Genomic DNA, 15,762 nt, shown 5'->3' with positions numbered 1-15,762 from the left:
CAGCACCCAGTTATCATAGCATTATTGTTTCTTGGTTCCCAAAGAGGACCAATGACATTGGGAAGGTGATTTCATGACCTGTAATTACATTTTGATCAAGTGTGGGCTGCATTTAGTAGTTTTGCAGGCCTCATGTTGCCCTGGCCTATGAGTTCAACACCTCTGCTATAGAAGACCTTAAAGATTTTACCACCAAAAGGTGGAGTGTGTTAGTAATCATTGTCTAACCCAGGGGTAGGGAAGTTGCATCCTTGAGGCCACACACAGCCCTCTAGGTCCTCAAGTGTGGCCCTTTTACTTTTCGGATGCTGTCAAACAGCCATGCTTAAGGACCTACAGGGTTGCATGTGACTTAGGAGTGTGTCATTTTGTTCAAGTATGATATCTAAAACATGAGAAGATTGGCCTGAATCATGGACAACGCAGTACATGTCATAGCTTAAACATCATCTTGTCCAAGAAGCTTTTTTTAGACAAAGAGATTGAGATCCAGCATGCTGAAATGACCTTCCAAAGTCAGACAGCTAATTATTACAAATCTAGACTAGAATCCCAAACTGAATGAAAAAAAAATGTTAAGAAGGTTGTGGAGAGTAACCCAAGGATATCAAACTACAAATAATGGCTATTGTATCCCTTATATAGAACCATATGATTAAATGAATGAAAAGAAACAAACAAAAAAGGGCAATAATTTGTTATTGTCAAGGTGTTGCTGTTGGTGATGGGGAAGGTGGGATGGGGGTGATAGTGTTTGTTGTTGTTGTTAAGATTAATTTAGAAAGAGAAAATTATCCATTAAATGAAGATGTATCTTAGAGCTTTTATAAGTTTCAGAGATTGACAATGAAGAAAAGGAGAAAAATCAACAACTTACACATTGTCTGTAGTTACATGTCCGTATGAAAAATGCAGAACATTGCTTACACAGTGATTCTAATTCTATGCACACTTCTGCTATTCCTTTTTAATTTCCTACATTCCACTTGAGAGATGAAAATGCATTTAGCATCTATTTTAGTGCACCAAACTGTAAATTAACTCATAAAACTTGAGGAGAGTATAATGACTGACATAAATGTCCAGTTGTTTAAATACTGAATTTATTAATCATGATATATTACATTACTTCCTGACCAAAGATGTGTAGATCTAGAAATCCCTAATAAAACCAAGAACTCATTAATATTCTCCCTTCTTTAATATTTATGTTCTCACTGGGTGATAATAATGAATCAATGGCTCTGCTTCTTTTTATCATGTTTATTTTTTAACCCCCTCCCCTGTACTGTTTTATGTTTATGAAGTTTTCTTCATTTTATGGAATTTTAAAATGCTCTATGGTATGACAACAAAATATATGATAATCAATTATGTTTTCATCCAACTATATACCTAATTAGAAATTTTAAAATATCATTTTGTGATATAAACACAACTATAACAGAAGATTGATTGTTAAATATCAACAATATTGTCTAGTGCTATTCAAAGTAAAATATCATTAATTTCATTTAATCATAGTATATAATTTTCATTTTTACCAGATAATTTACATTTTATGTTTTGTTTACTACTGTTTTATAGAGTTCCCAAGTTTTATAGGTATTGAATTTCATGCAAATAACATGATCCTAAAATTCTAAAAGCTCACATTTCAGAAGTCATACTTTACCTAGATCTGAAATAGTGTGTATAAAGAATCTTGCAAAGTGGTCACAGTATACTGTTTTGAAGTGTATGTTACTATTTATCTGAAAATACCTTATTTTACATAATTATAACTTCAAAACAGGACAAGGACATATTAAATACATGCTACCATTTTACAAGATTTGTTACACCAATATAAAATATTTATAAGGATTGTTCATTCATTAAGAGCTTTTCCGGACTATATGACCAACAAGATGGAGGACTACATATTTTCTACAATCTTCACTAACTAAAAATGTAATAATATGAAACAACAGAAAGGAAGGTAACACCTACTCCTTAACACTTTCATTTAGCATCCTCCTACCCACCAGGCACAATACTATAGCATGGCAATGCAGGTCAGTCCATGACATTTCAATAGAATTCAACTCTGACCCACAACTTCTAGAAGATACTTGGTCTGAGGATTTTTATTTTTCTGTTCTTTGAACGGAGAAATCTGTGGCACTCAAGATAAAACTACAATGGTAGAAAGAGACTCCAGAAATTGTTCTGAAATGTGTTAAATCATTAGAGATTGGTCATTGCAGGGAGGAAGCCCTTCATCTGAAGAATCCCCTAGTATTGCTGCACTGTTTTTGCTCTGAGAGAACAGGTAAAGTTAGAGAAATGTTCAAACTACACTATCTTAGATCCATCTTCTATCCAACATATCTTCTTTTAAAGAGATTCTAGCTAACTTCCTGGCATAACTGTATAGAATTTGATATAATTTCTCCTCTAGCTTTACTACTCTCGAAATTTACTGACTTCTCTATTGTGACCCAGGAAGCTCATTATTTGGAAAACCTCATCATCCTGCAGGATTCTGTGAGCCTCAGTATTCTATCTTATCACTATTCTCCACTCCTCTCCTTGGAAAGTAGTGTCATTACTCCTAAATTTCCTTTCATGGGAGGGAACTCAACTCAAAGTCTCATGTTTCACATTGCTTCATTATTTTGGGAGTACCCTCTCCACCTCCTTTCAACTTGCTTTTGTGTATTGTCTTTTCTCATTAGTCTGTAAGCTCCTTAAGGGGAAGAATTGATTTTTTTTTTCTTATTTCTCTTTCCAGATCTTTATACGGTACTTAAAACAGTACTTATTAAGCACACAGCATGTGCTTAATAAGCTCACTTTTTGCAAATAAGTGAGACTTGTATGTATTTATAGGTTGTAAAAGACACAAGTGTGCAAGGTAGTTCAAACCTGGGAGGAAGCCTGTTCGAAGGTAAGAAGTCCATTTCAACTCTGAACAGTTATTAAATACCCACTATATCCTGATTATTTTTCCAGGTTTTCAGAGCACAAGACGAGAAATGAAATAGCCGTTTCCTTTAGGGAGTGTACAAATTAAAGTATGGGAAAAGGTATTTAAATGTCTAAATATTCTGTAAAATAAAATACCATAAAAGCTAAGAGGTGGTCCAGACACAAAATGGCTTCAGAAAATTGATTTTTAACATAATAAAACCTCAGCATGGTACTAAAAAAGAAACTGCTTCAATAAGATATCATTATCTTAATATGAAAATCTTTATACAGTTTTGTAGTAAAATGAAATTATTTCAATACCATCTATATAAAAGGATAATCAATTTAGAAAAAAAAATATTTAATAGCTATAATAATTGAAAGACCAATTTAACTCATAATCAAGACCTTAAGTTACAAAATTCACTTGAAAATATACAAGACAATTAGCTAATATTTCTTATAATATGAACTTCATTAAAGATTTTAAATCCCCTAAGAAATAATTTCTTGGACTTTTTTTTTACTACTATAAGTTACTTATTTATCCTGTTAGACTATGTTGTCAAGAGTCTTGGGATAGGAAAAAAAATGAAGGATAAAGAGAGATGTCAAAAATCTATTATATGGTATTCTAGGGATAACCCTAAACATATTTAAAAAACTTTTATTCAAATGTGTTTATTATTTTTACTATGTTTAAATAGAATTCTGAACATCCTGGGTGGCCTAAAAGACTTACTATAATTATTTACTTTAGTGGATATAAAGTGATCTAAAATTTGAGACCACCTTGTGCAATGCCAAAAACTCATCCCACCCAGGGATTCATATCTGTGATTTCTTTAATGTGGCGAGCTCATGATTAAGAAATTATTTTAAACTCAAGAGGTTGTAGCCAGAGTGGCCCTTGTTTTCTTTGAGTGACTCAGTTTACCTCATTGAGCATTGCTGGGCCATGCCTGGGAGCAGAGAACTTCCTGTGTGACCTCTTCCAGGGCAGAAAACCCATAAACCCATGCCTGGAAGCAGAGAACTTCCTGTGTGACCTCTTCCAGGGCAGAAAACCCATAAACCCATGCCTGGAAGCAGAGAACTTCCTGTGCTGAGGGGAGGTGTTGACTCCAGAGCCACGCCCTATTGGGTATTAACCTAGTCTACCCTAGGGGGAGAGGCCAACTCAAGAACCAATCGACCCTGGTCATTCAGGCAGCGCTTGATGATGTCAAAAACTATAAGAGGGGAGAGGACAGCTTGAAGAGCTCTCTTTCCTTTTCTGGTTGGCGTGGGAGCGGTGGGGAGTGTGACTCTGGGCCAGCCCTTGTCCTCAGGCTGAGCCCAGATGTTGGTAACTATGAATTGTTTTGGGTCTGTCTGTTGATATTTGTAATTTGTTTGTATTTTGGTTTTGAGGTTCGGGGTGCTGGTTTGTTTACCCCCGAACTTAATGAATGTTCTGAACTTCAGGGTACTGGCTGTTTGTTCCCCTGAACTAGCTGACTGTAATCTGTATTTGGCCTGTCTGTTGATGCTTGTCTCTTTGCTCCCCAGAACTAATTGAATGCTAACTGAATGCTGGCATTTTCCCCTGAACTAAATGAATGTTGTCTGTATGCTAACTGAATGCTGGATTAAAGTAAGCTGGTCAACCCCTTCACCATGCTTTCCTTGTTTAAGCAGATAAAAAGAACCTGTGCTTTCCTGGCAGCCATGCTGGCAGCCTCCCGGCACCCCAGAATCCTCCCGGCATCCCGGCAGCCTCCTGGGTGCTGGCTGTGGGGGGATCTTATGCCCCCACAGGAGCTGCTAACAGAAGCTGCTAGCTGGGTTGTTAAAACAGAGGTCTGTAACCTCATTGAACTTTATTGTCTTAGAAAGTAATAAGCTGGAGCATTGGAAGGTTCAGTAATGTCTCCCAATTCAAACAGCTACCATAGTGGACCCATATTTTCCTGATTACTAAGACAGTCTTTTAAGGATTATATGTTTCTGCCTTTTAACTATTTTTCAAAAAAAACTTTTTTATCAAAAATAACTTGATGACCTAATTTTATCTATTTTCTAGTAAGAATAATAACTGAAAACATTTTTTGAGCAGAACATCATTTGCTGATTGAATTTATATACATATATATATATATATATATATATATATATATATATATATATATGAATTCTTACTACATTTGAGGAAAGGTATTAACATAAAAATGGGATAATTTGAATGTATTAACTTGGAGATATCTATACCTTTGAACTTAGTGAAAGTGCAGTTAATAATGCCCCCCCAACTTATTTTTAAATAGGTAAGCATTAGGAGGCATTAGCAGGTCACTACCAGATGGTAAGCACCTGAAAGTCAATAGCAAGGTGATTTTATTAACTTCAGTTAGTTTTAATGTCTTCCATATTTAACAATTCTGATTCATACATGATAAGTACATTAAAAGAGCATTGCTAAGGATAAGCCTCTATTTCATGGATACAGTGTATAAAGTACTAAGTCATTTGCCTACTTAAGGTGTTTATCAGTACAATGGAAATTATTTGGCAAATAATACATAGTAATAAACCTTATATTGATGTCTAGTTGTCCAATTATTTCTTATCACATCATATCCTAGTCACTACATCCAATTCTGCATGCATGAAATCTATTAAGAAATTTCAACAGGTTGTGGTTTGTCCTTTGTTCTCAAGGAGACAATGACATGACTTTAATTAATTGAATTTGAGTGACAGAAGACTGTGCAAAGTCACCAGCCTCACTTTCTCCTCCAGAGCCTTCTGTGTCCAGTAGCCAGATATAGATCAGGATGCCTGGAGATAGCTCAGGATGCAGTAGGAGACCTTGACCCTTATAGACTAAGGTCTTTTCAAGTTCTCACTTTGAGTGAAGCAATGCCTATTCAGTAATTAGGCCCCTTTAAGAAATGAGTCAATGAATGGGCCCCCTAAAAGAATAATTAGGGGCAGAGCCAAGATGGCACCTAGAAAGCAGAGACTAGCATGAGCTCCTTGCAGAGTCCCTCCAAAAACCTATAAAAAATGGCTCCGTACCAATTCTAGAACTGCAGAACCCACAAAATAGCAGAGGGAAGCAGGTCTCCAGCCCAGGACAGCCTGGATGGTCTCTGGGTGAGGTCTGTCCCTCACGGAGCTGGGAGCAGAGCAGAGAGGAGTGCAGCAGAGCCTAGCATGGGCGGCACAGACCAATCAGACTGGAAGCTGGGCAAAGCGGGCCCTAGAGCCCTGAATCAGTGAGCTGCAGCAGTTACCAGACTTCTCAACCCACAAACACCAAAGACAACAGAGAAGGTTAATAGGAAAAGCTGCGGGAGTGGAAGGAGTTTGCGGATCGCCCTGGGCAGAGCAGAGGTGGGGTAGCTACAGAACTACAGCTGCAGTTGCTTCTGGCCCCAGGCCCACCTGGTGGGAGGAATTAAGTGTCAGATCAGAGCAGGAGTGCGCAGCCTGCTGAAGATCTAAGGACAGTCCGGGTTGGGGGTTCTTGGGGAAGGAGCAGTGCTGGATTGGCAGAGCTGGCACATCCCCCCAAGCTTGGAACATAGTTCTCTTAACTCTACAAGCAGTCATACCCCACTGAAAAACTCAAGGGTCAAGTTAGTTGCCTGGGAACATTGCCAGGCAGCAAAAACACACACAGATTCAGTCTCAGACTTTGGAATCTTTCTTTGGTGACAAAGAAGACAAAAATATACAGCCAGAAGAAGTCAATAAAGTCAAAGAGCCTACAACAAAAGCCTTCAAGAAAAACAAGTACTGGTCTCAGGCCATAGAAGAGCTCAAAAAGGATTTGGAAAAGCAAGTTAGAGAAGTAGAGGAAAAATTGGGACGAGAAATGAGAAGGATGCTAGAAAACCATGAAAAACAAGCCAATGACTTGCTAAAGGAAGCTACCAAAAATACTGAAAAATACACTGAAGAAAACAACACCTGAAAAAATAGATTAACTCAAATGGAAAAAGAGCTCCAAAAAGCCAATGTTGAGAAGAATGCCTTGAAAGGCAGAATTAGCCAAATGGAAAAGCAGGTCCAAAAGACCACTGAAGAAAATACTACCTTGAAAATGAGATTGGAGCAAGTGGAAGCTAGTGACTTTATGAGAAATCAAGATATTATAAAAGAGAACCAAAGGAATGAAAAAATGGAAGACAATGTCAAATATCTCATTGGAAAAACCACTGACCTGGAAAATAGATCCAGGAGAGGTAATTTAAAAATTATTGGACTATCTGAAAGCCATGATTAACAAAAAGAGCCTACATATCATCTTTCAAGAAATTATCAAGGAGAACTGCCCTGATATTCTAGAGCCACAGGGCAAAATAGAAATTGAAAGAATCTACTGATTGCCTCCTCAAATACATCCCAAAAAGAAATCTCCTAGGAATATTGTCACCAAATTCCAGAGCTCCCAGATCAAGGAGAAAATACTGCAAGCAGCCAGAAAGAAATGATTTGAGTATTGTGGAAATGCAATCAGAATAACCCCAACTCTAGCAGCTTCTACATCAAGAGATCGAAGGGCTTGGAATACGATATTCCGGAGGTCAGTGGAGCTAAGATTAAAACCAAGAATCACCTACCCATCAAAACTGAGTATCATGCTCCAAGGCAAAATACAGATTTTCAATAAAATAGAGGACTTTCAAGCTTTCTCAGTGAAAAGACCAGAGCTGAATAGAAAATTTGACTTTCAAACACATGAATCAAGAGAAGCATGAAAAGGTAATCAAGGAAAAGAACAAGAAAAAGAAATTGCAAGGGACTTACTATAGTTGAACTGTCTTGTTTACATTCCTACATGGAAAGATGTTATCTATGATTCATGAGACCTCAGTATTAGGGTAGCTGAAGGGAATATGCATATACATATATATATATATATATATATATATATATATATATATATATATATATATACACATATATATATGTTCATGTATATATATATATGTATATGTGAGTGCATGTATATGTATACATGTATGTCTGTGTGTGTATATATATATATATATATATATACATATATATATATATATATGGAGAGAGAGAGAGAGAGAGAGAGAGAGAGAGAGAGAGAGAGAGAGAAAGAGAGAGAGAGAGAGCAGGCACAGAGTAAGTTGAAGATGAAGGGAAGATATCTAAAAGAAATAAAATCAAATTAAGGGATGAGAGAGGAATCTATTGAAAGAGGGAGATAGGGAGAGATAGAATGGGGTAAATTATCTTATATAAAAGTGGCAAGAAAAAGCAGTTCTGTAGGAAGAGAAGAGAAGTCAGGTGAGGGGGAATGAGTGAATCTTGCTGTCATCAAATTTGACCTGTGGAGGGAATACTATACATACTCAATTAGGTATCTTACCCCACAGGAAAAAAGGAGGAAGAAGAAGATAAAAAAGGGGGGATGATAGAAGAGAGGGCAGATGGGGGTGGAGGTAATCAAAAATAAACACTTCCAAAAAGGGACAGGGTCAAGGGAGAAAATTCAATAAAGGGGGATAGGTTAGGAAGGAGGAAAATATAGTGAGTCTTTCACAACATGAGATTTGTGGAAGGGTTATACATAATGATATGCATGTGGCCTATGTTGGATTGCTTGACTTCTTAGGGAGGGTGGGTGGGAAGGGAAGAGGGGAGAGAATTTGGAACTCAAAGTTTTAAAAATAGATGTTCAAAAACAAAAACAAAAAAAAATTTGCATGCAACTAGAAAATAAGATACATGGGCAATGGGGCGTAGAAAGTTATCTTGCCCTACAAGAAAGGAAAGGAAAAGGGGATGGCAGGGGAGTGGGGTGACAGAAGGGAGGGCTGACTGGGGAACAGGGCAACCAGAATATATGCCATCTTGGAGTGGGAAGGAGGGTAGAAATGGGGAGAAAATTTGTAATTCAAACTCTTGTGACAATCAATGCTGAAAACTATATATATTAAAGTACAGATTTAATGACTTTGAAAAAAATAATCAGACTGGGAGGAGAAGACCCTCAGGGTTGCAGGCAAAAAGAGAAACAGTTATTATTTACATTCACTCTAAGCCAGGAGGGCCCAAAGTCCTGTGGCAATAGGTAAGTGATGAAGCAGCAGGTGTGGATTCACTGTGAGGTGTAGCCACCACCCCTCACACAGGTGGACCAGGCTATAGTGTTGTCTTTTCACTGGAAATAGCAGGGAGATTCAAGGGAAATTCAAGAACCACACAACTCACCTCCCATAGTAAGTAATGGTCTAGAAAAGGTGCCCTAAAATTTGTGCCCTTTACTCAGCCCTGGTCTGTTTACAGTGGCAGGTAAAGATCCCACCCTCTGGTTGAAGAAAAATGTACAAAACTTCTGTAAAAATTATTCCACTCACCAATGGTTCATGGAATATGTGTACCTTTATGGACAACATAAAATCCAGTAGACCTGAAAGATGAACAGCTGCTATTTCAAGAGAACTCAGCAAGTATTACACCTAATTTGCAGCCCTTAGTGAAACAAGGTTAGCAAATGAAAGCCAGTTACTGAAGTCGGAGTTCAATACATGTTTTTTTTTTCTCGAGTGGTTGTAATGAAGAGGAGGACAGTGAAGCTAGCATAGATTTTGCAACCAAAGCTAATCTAGTTAACAAGCCTGAATGCCTACCAAAAGAAGTGAACAGCAGGCTTATGACAATGCATTTGCAACTTGCAGGAAATCACCACACCACCATCATCAGTGCATATGCTTCCACCACGACAAACCCTGGAGAGGTTGGGGAAAAATTTTATGAAGACCTATAGACCCTTAACATCAGTGTGACCAAAGAGGACAAGCTTATAATGTGACTTTAATACCAGAGCAGGCATACACTACCGGACATGATACAGAGTCCTTGGGAGGAATAGAGTTGGAAAGAGCAACTGAAATGGTCTCTTGCTGCTAAAGGCTTCTGCATCTCATGATTTCCCCATCACCAATACTGTCTTCCATTTACCAAAATGCAATAAAACGTTGTGGATATACCCTCACAGCAAACAGGGCTTTAAATAGCCACTGTAAGGAGAAAAGATAGACAGTATGAGAGAGTGACTAAGGCAATGTGTGGTGCAGAGTGCTAATCTTATCATAGACTTAATCCTCTCTTCTTATCCTAACTATTCACTTTCAACAAATGGAGGGCCCCAAGAGGAGTACCAAAAATAGTAGAATAATGTCAACAGATTAGTGCACTTCTGTGAACAGGAATAGTTCATTGCTAACTCAGAAAAAGCTAAGGCAACACACATTTGGCAACAGTGGAGCAGAAAAGGAGCAGGCAGCTTTCAGAGATTGGTATACAGTACCACATTCACTCTTCTCAGCCAGAGTGCTTGCAAACATGAAAAAATGCTGTCAGATAACTTTGACAAAGACAAAAACAACATCAAGGTCAGCTACTGCACTGAAGGTAAATTACTGAACTTAAAAAGGCTATAAGCCAAGATCAAAGTGGAGGGAGAATTAGTATATGACTTTTTATTCACAGATGATTGTTCATTCACTGTGGCCTTTGAAGCTGAGATGCAACAAAATAGGAATCAATCCTTTACTGCTTGCGCTAATTTTAGTTTAACAATTAACACCAAGAAAATACAGGTTCTCCATCAGCTAGCACCCCATCATCTATGGATGGAACCACTGATCATAGCAAATGGAGAAGTTTTGAATGCTGTGGATAAATTCACTTACCTTGGAAATATATTTTTCAAGGATATACCCATTGATAATGAGGTTGATGTGTGCATTGCCAGGACTAGCTCAGTGTTTGGGAGACTCTGAAAGAAAGTTTGGGAGAGACGAGGTATTAGACTGCCTACCACACTGAAGATCTACAGAGTCATTATGCCGACTTCATTGCTGTATGCTTGTAAAACTTGAACAATATGCCAGTGCCTTGCCAGGAAACTGAATCACTTCCACTTGAATTGTCTTAGGAGGATTCTCAAGATCACCTGGCAAGATAAGGTACCAGATACCAATTGCCTTTCTCAAGCTAATCTTCCAAGCACTCAAATTCTACTGCAGAAAGCACAACTTTTATGGGATGGTCACATTGTTTGAAATGCCAAAAGTACATTTTCCCAAAAGACCTTTTTATGAAAAACTCACCCAAGGAAGGAGCTCACATGGTGAAAAGAAGTGATACAAGAACACTTTCAGGATCTCTCTGAAAAACTTGGGGATCAATTGCATAATGTGCGGGATGCTGGTAAAGATTGCCTAACTTGGTGTGCTTACTTCAAAGAAGTCACTGTGATATGTGAGTGAAGCCAGATTCCAGTAGCTCGAAAGAAATGTGAGTTGCTGAAATTTAAAGACATTTCCCACCTAAGTGTGCATATGGACTATTTGGGCATGACCTATGGTAAAGCATTCTGAGGTCATATTGATCTGATCAGCCACAACCAGACACACAGTACCTTAACTCCAACATAATGATGTCATTTCAGTGCTCTTCTGGAATGTAGTACAACAACCAATGATCCTCCTTTAGATTTTAGAAAAAAAAATATTTATTGAGATAAATATTTATAGCATGGAAAGTTATTGCAAAAAACAATCTCCCTAAACTGAGTGAAAAAGCTCCCCTTGCATACACAAAGTCCCTTTGAAGACTGATGTCAGATTTAAAGCACAGAGGTTGTAAGGCACAAATAAAGAATACAAGGGCCTGAGAAGTATTTAAAAATCCTGAGCCCCCTTTTCCCCATCCATTTCACAAAGTTCTCTTGAAGTTTCATTTTAGATGTAAATCTTCACAAGATTCTGAGAAGTATTGCCTTTCTAGAGAACATAGCCATTCCCTCCCCCTCTTTTTTCCTTCATAGTAGTCACAATCCTTGAAGCTGCTGCTGTATCTTATCACATTTATCTCCAGACTCTTCCTCTTTTGTCTTAGACTCTGCTACTAACTAGAGTTGTTGGTGGGAATTCTGAAGATTCTCCAAACATTTGATTATCACAAAGTTGTAACCCAGTTAAATATCTCTGAATATGGAATTGCCAAAGATAATGGAAGAACAAACATAAAAGAATGAGAGACAATGTGCTCATTAAAACATAGTACCTGGGTGGGAGAATGTGGTTTGCTTCTGCTTTCCCATCTGGAAGCTCATGGCAGTTCTGCCTTACCATCAGGAAGGGAAAGAGCAACAGCCAGAAATAGGGATAGATTATTCCTTTTATATTCCCTTTAAGTTACAGTTCAGCAACTAATGAGTTATTAGTCCTTCTGGTTGCTAAGCTATCTGGAAGATGATTTGTCATCAGATACTATAAGCCTCTTAGTCATTTGTTCTGGAAATAGAATCTCCAAGTTTCCACACAATGGTGTATTGAGGGGTTACCTATTAATCTAAAATGAAACAAATTAATTCTTCCTAATAGAAATATAATTGGCTGTCTGGGCCCTAATCCCTTAAATCTTCAATTCAAACTTTACACAGCTTCCAAATTTCTATTTCCAAAATAGATGCGACCTTATTACTCACCTGTTCTAAAAACACTGCTCTTTGCTCAAAGATAAACACAAAATTTCCATTTAGCATTTGAAACACTTATGACTTTAGTCCATTCTCTTGTTTCCCATTTTTTCCTTCACATGCTGTATTTCAGAAAAAAAAATTGCTAACTTATCATTCTCTTTACTTACTAGATCATGTCTCACCTTGGTATTTTCTGTGTAGATGAGTTGCCCCTCCCCATGCCGCTTTGGAAGAATGTAAGCTTTTTCAAAGCGCAGATTATGTCCTTTTTTGTTGTATCACCAATGCCCAACACAACATATAGTTTATGGTAGGTGTTTGGAAAAATGAAGTGGATGAAACATGAAAAATTCACCAACAGTGACATGAAGCTACATGGGTAACATATTGAATATGCATGTGTATGTATGCATATATATTATACACATATACCTATATGCGTATGTATTCACAGACTTATATACAAAAAAGATATTTGTATACACATAGATACACCCAAACATATACTTTGTGTGTGGGCCTAGGTGTGCATGTGTACATGCATGTGTGTGTAAGTACTTTGGACAGGTCTTATAGAAGAACAGTGATTTGGCAATATAATAACAGAGTAAGAAGGAATTGAACTACAATATCTGTTTGCTGATATCCCAAAACATCTTCAATGATCCTAGGTTGTTAGATGGTGTTAGCATCTCCATTAAGAGATATATATTGCCACAATGATGTTAATGGTTAATGCTTATATAGTACAATAATTTTAGAGAAAAAGCCCAATAGTACACCAAATTCAAGAAGCAATGGAAAGATTCATGTTGTGCCAAAAACTGCTGGGAAATTGGAAAATGGTAAGGCAGAAACTGTACATAGACCAAATCTTACATCGTATACCAAAATAAAGTTAAAATGGATTCATGATTTAGGAATAAAGGCTGATACTATAAGCAATTTGGGAGAGCAGGGTATAGTTTACCTATCAGATCTATGGGAAAGGGAAGAATTCATGACCCAACAAGGGATAGAGAGCATTACAAAATGCAAAATGGATAATTTTGATTATGTTAAACTGAAAAATTGTTTTATAAATAAAGCCAATGCATGCAAGATAAGGAGGGAAGCAGAAAATTGGAATCTTTACAACCAATTTCTCTGATAGAGGCCTCTTATCTAAAATACACAGGGAACTGAGTCAAATTTATAATTATAAAACCCATTTCCCAATTGAGAAATGGTCAAAGGATATAAACAGGCAGTTTTCAGAGGAAGAAATTAAAGATATCTACAGGCATATGAAAAAAATGCTCTAAATTACTATTGATTAGAGAAATTGAAATCAAAACAACTCTTAGGTGCCACATCTCTCCCATCAGATTGGCTAATATGACAAAACAGGAAAATGTTAAATGTTAGAGAGGATATGGGAAAATTGGAACATTAACATGTTGTTGGTGGAGTTATGATCTGGAGAGCAATTTAGAACTTTGCCCAAAGCTGTAAAAATGTACATACCCTTTAACCCAGCAATACCACTCCTAGGGCTATATCCCAAAGAGATCGCACAAGTGGGAAAGGGACCTGTATGAACTAAATATTTATACCAGCTCTTTTTGTGGTGGCAAGGTATTGAAAATCAAGGGGATGCCCATCAATTGGGGAATGGCTGAACAAGTTGTGGTATATGAATGTAATAGAATACTATTGTGCTATAAGAAATGGGGAAACTACAGCCTTCATAATAACCTGGAAAGACCTACATGATATGATGCTGAGCGAGAGGAGCAGAACCAGGAAAACATTGCACACAACCACAGACATATTGATTCTGTGATGACTAACTTTGATAGACTTGGCTCTCCTCAGCAATACAAGGCTCAAAGACAGCACCAAAGGACTCATGATGAAAAAAGGTAGCTACATTCAGAGAAAAAACTGTGGTGTCTGAATGTAGACTGAGGCAAACTATTTGCTCTCCTTTTTTCTCTCCTTTTTTGGTTTTGTTTCTTCTTCCTCATGATTCATTCCATTGGTCATAATTCTTCTTTGCAACTTGACTATTGTGTAAATAAGTTTAATGTGAAGGTTCATGTAGAATCTATATCTGACTGCATGATGTTTTGGTGTGCAGTGGGGAAGGGAGGGGAGGGAAGAAAATTTGAAACTCAAGAACGTGTAGAACTAAGTGTTGTAAACTAAAAATAAAAAATCTAATTAGAAATTTTATAAAAAAGATTCATGCTGTGCAAAAATAAGGTTTTCTTTTACCAAACACAATTGGTATAAGTAAAATATTAAAAATGCCAAGACCACATGTGATTGGAAAGTCATGTGGAACCGCATGTAGATGAAATGAGAAATAACAGCTAGATAATTAGAAAAATTCATTATTAATATGTGGATATTTTTTAAAAAGGTGAAAAAGGAGAGCCTTCAATGGGCTATGTGAATATTATAAAGTATTTAGGAAAAAAAGGTATCATTCAGGATGAGTGGAAAAGTTGCAATCTACATCATCAGAGTATGTATCCACACTGATGAAAGCATGCATTTATCAAAACACTAAGGGGAATAATATGGATATCAGCATGTCCTCAAATCCTGAAAAATTGGAACTAACAATAAGAATCATCAAAATAACCATCAACATCATCATCCTGATCACCATCATATCAGAACCACAGTGAACAATACGTAGAAGATATAGGCAAGTGAAACTGAAAGTTCATTGGCTCTGGAGACAGTGAACATAGGTATATGGTGAATTTAGCTACGGTATCATTTATTATCTTTATGAAGTTCTCTCCTTTGAGGTGGTTGGCCTAAATGATCTCTCAGATCCCTTCTTGCTCTGCATCGGTAATGCTATAATCCATATTAGCAAGGTTTAAGATAAATCATAGCAGAAGAAAATGGAAATTGCAGAGCAAACTTGCTAATGTAACAACTATATATACATTTCTTTTTTTCTTTTTTAACTTACTAGATCTTTGGTCAATAAGTTTCAGTGGTGCCAAGTGAAACACTAATACTCAGGAGTACTGAACTCCTGAAAGAGACTGCCTAGAAAGGAAAGATGTAGCCTCCACTGAACATATGGGTTCAAGTCATTGAGTAGGGAAAAAAAAAATTGATGAGGCCAAAACAGCCTGTCCCAGAAAATGAATGAGGCAAAAATGGACTGTTTTCACTTAATTGATTTTTTCTACAGACTGAATCACTTGGGGCCACTTCATTTTTTTTTCAATTATTTTTCAGCCATTAAATGGAAGTCTGAACATGGTATTCACAGCACTATGAAG

This window comes from Trichosurus vulpecula, chromosome 7 (genome assembly GCF_011100635.1).
Source record: "Trichosurus vulpecula isolate mTriVul1 chromosome 7, mTriVul1.pri, whole genome shotgun sequence".
Taxonomy (NCBI): domain Eukaryota; kingdom Metazoa; phylum Chordata; class Mammalia; order Diprotodontia; family Phalangeridae; genus Trichosurus; species Trichosurus vulpecula.
Note: the sequence above shows the minus strand (reverse complement) of the source record.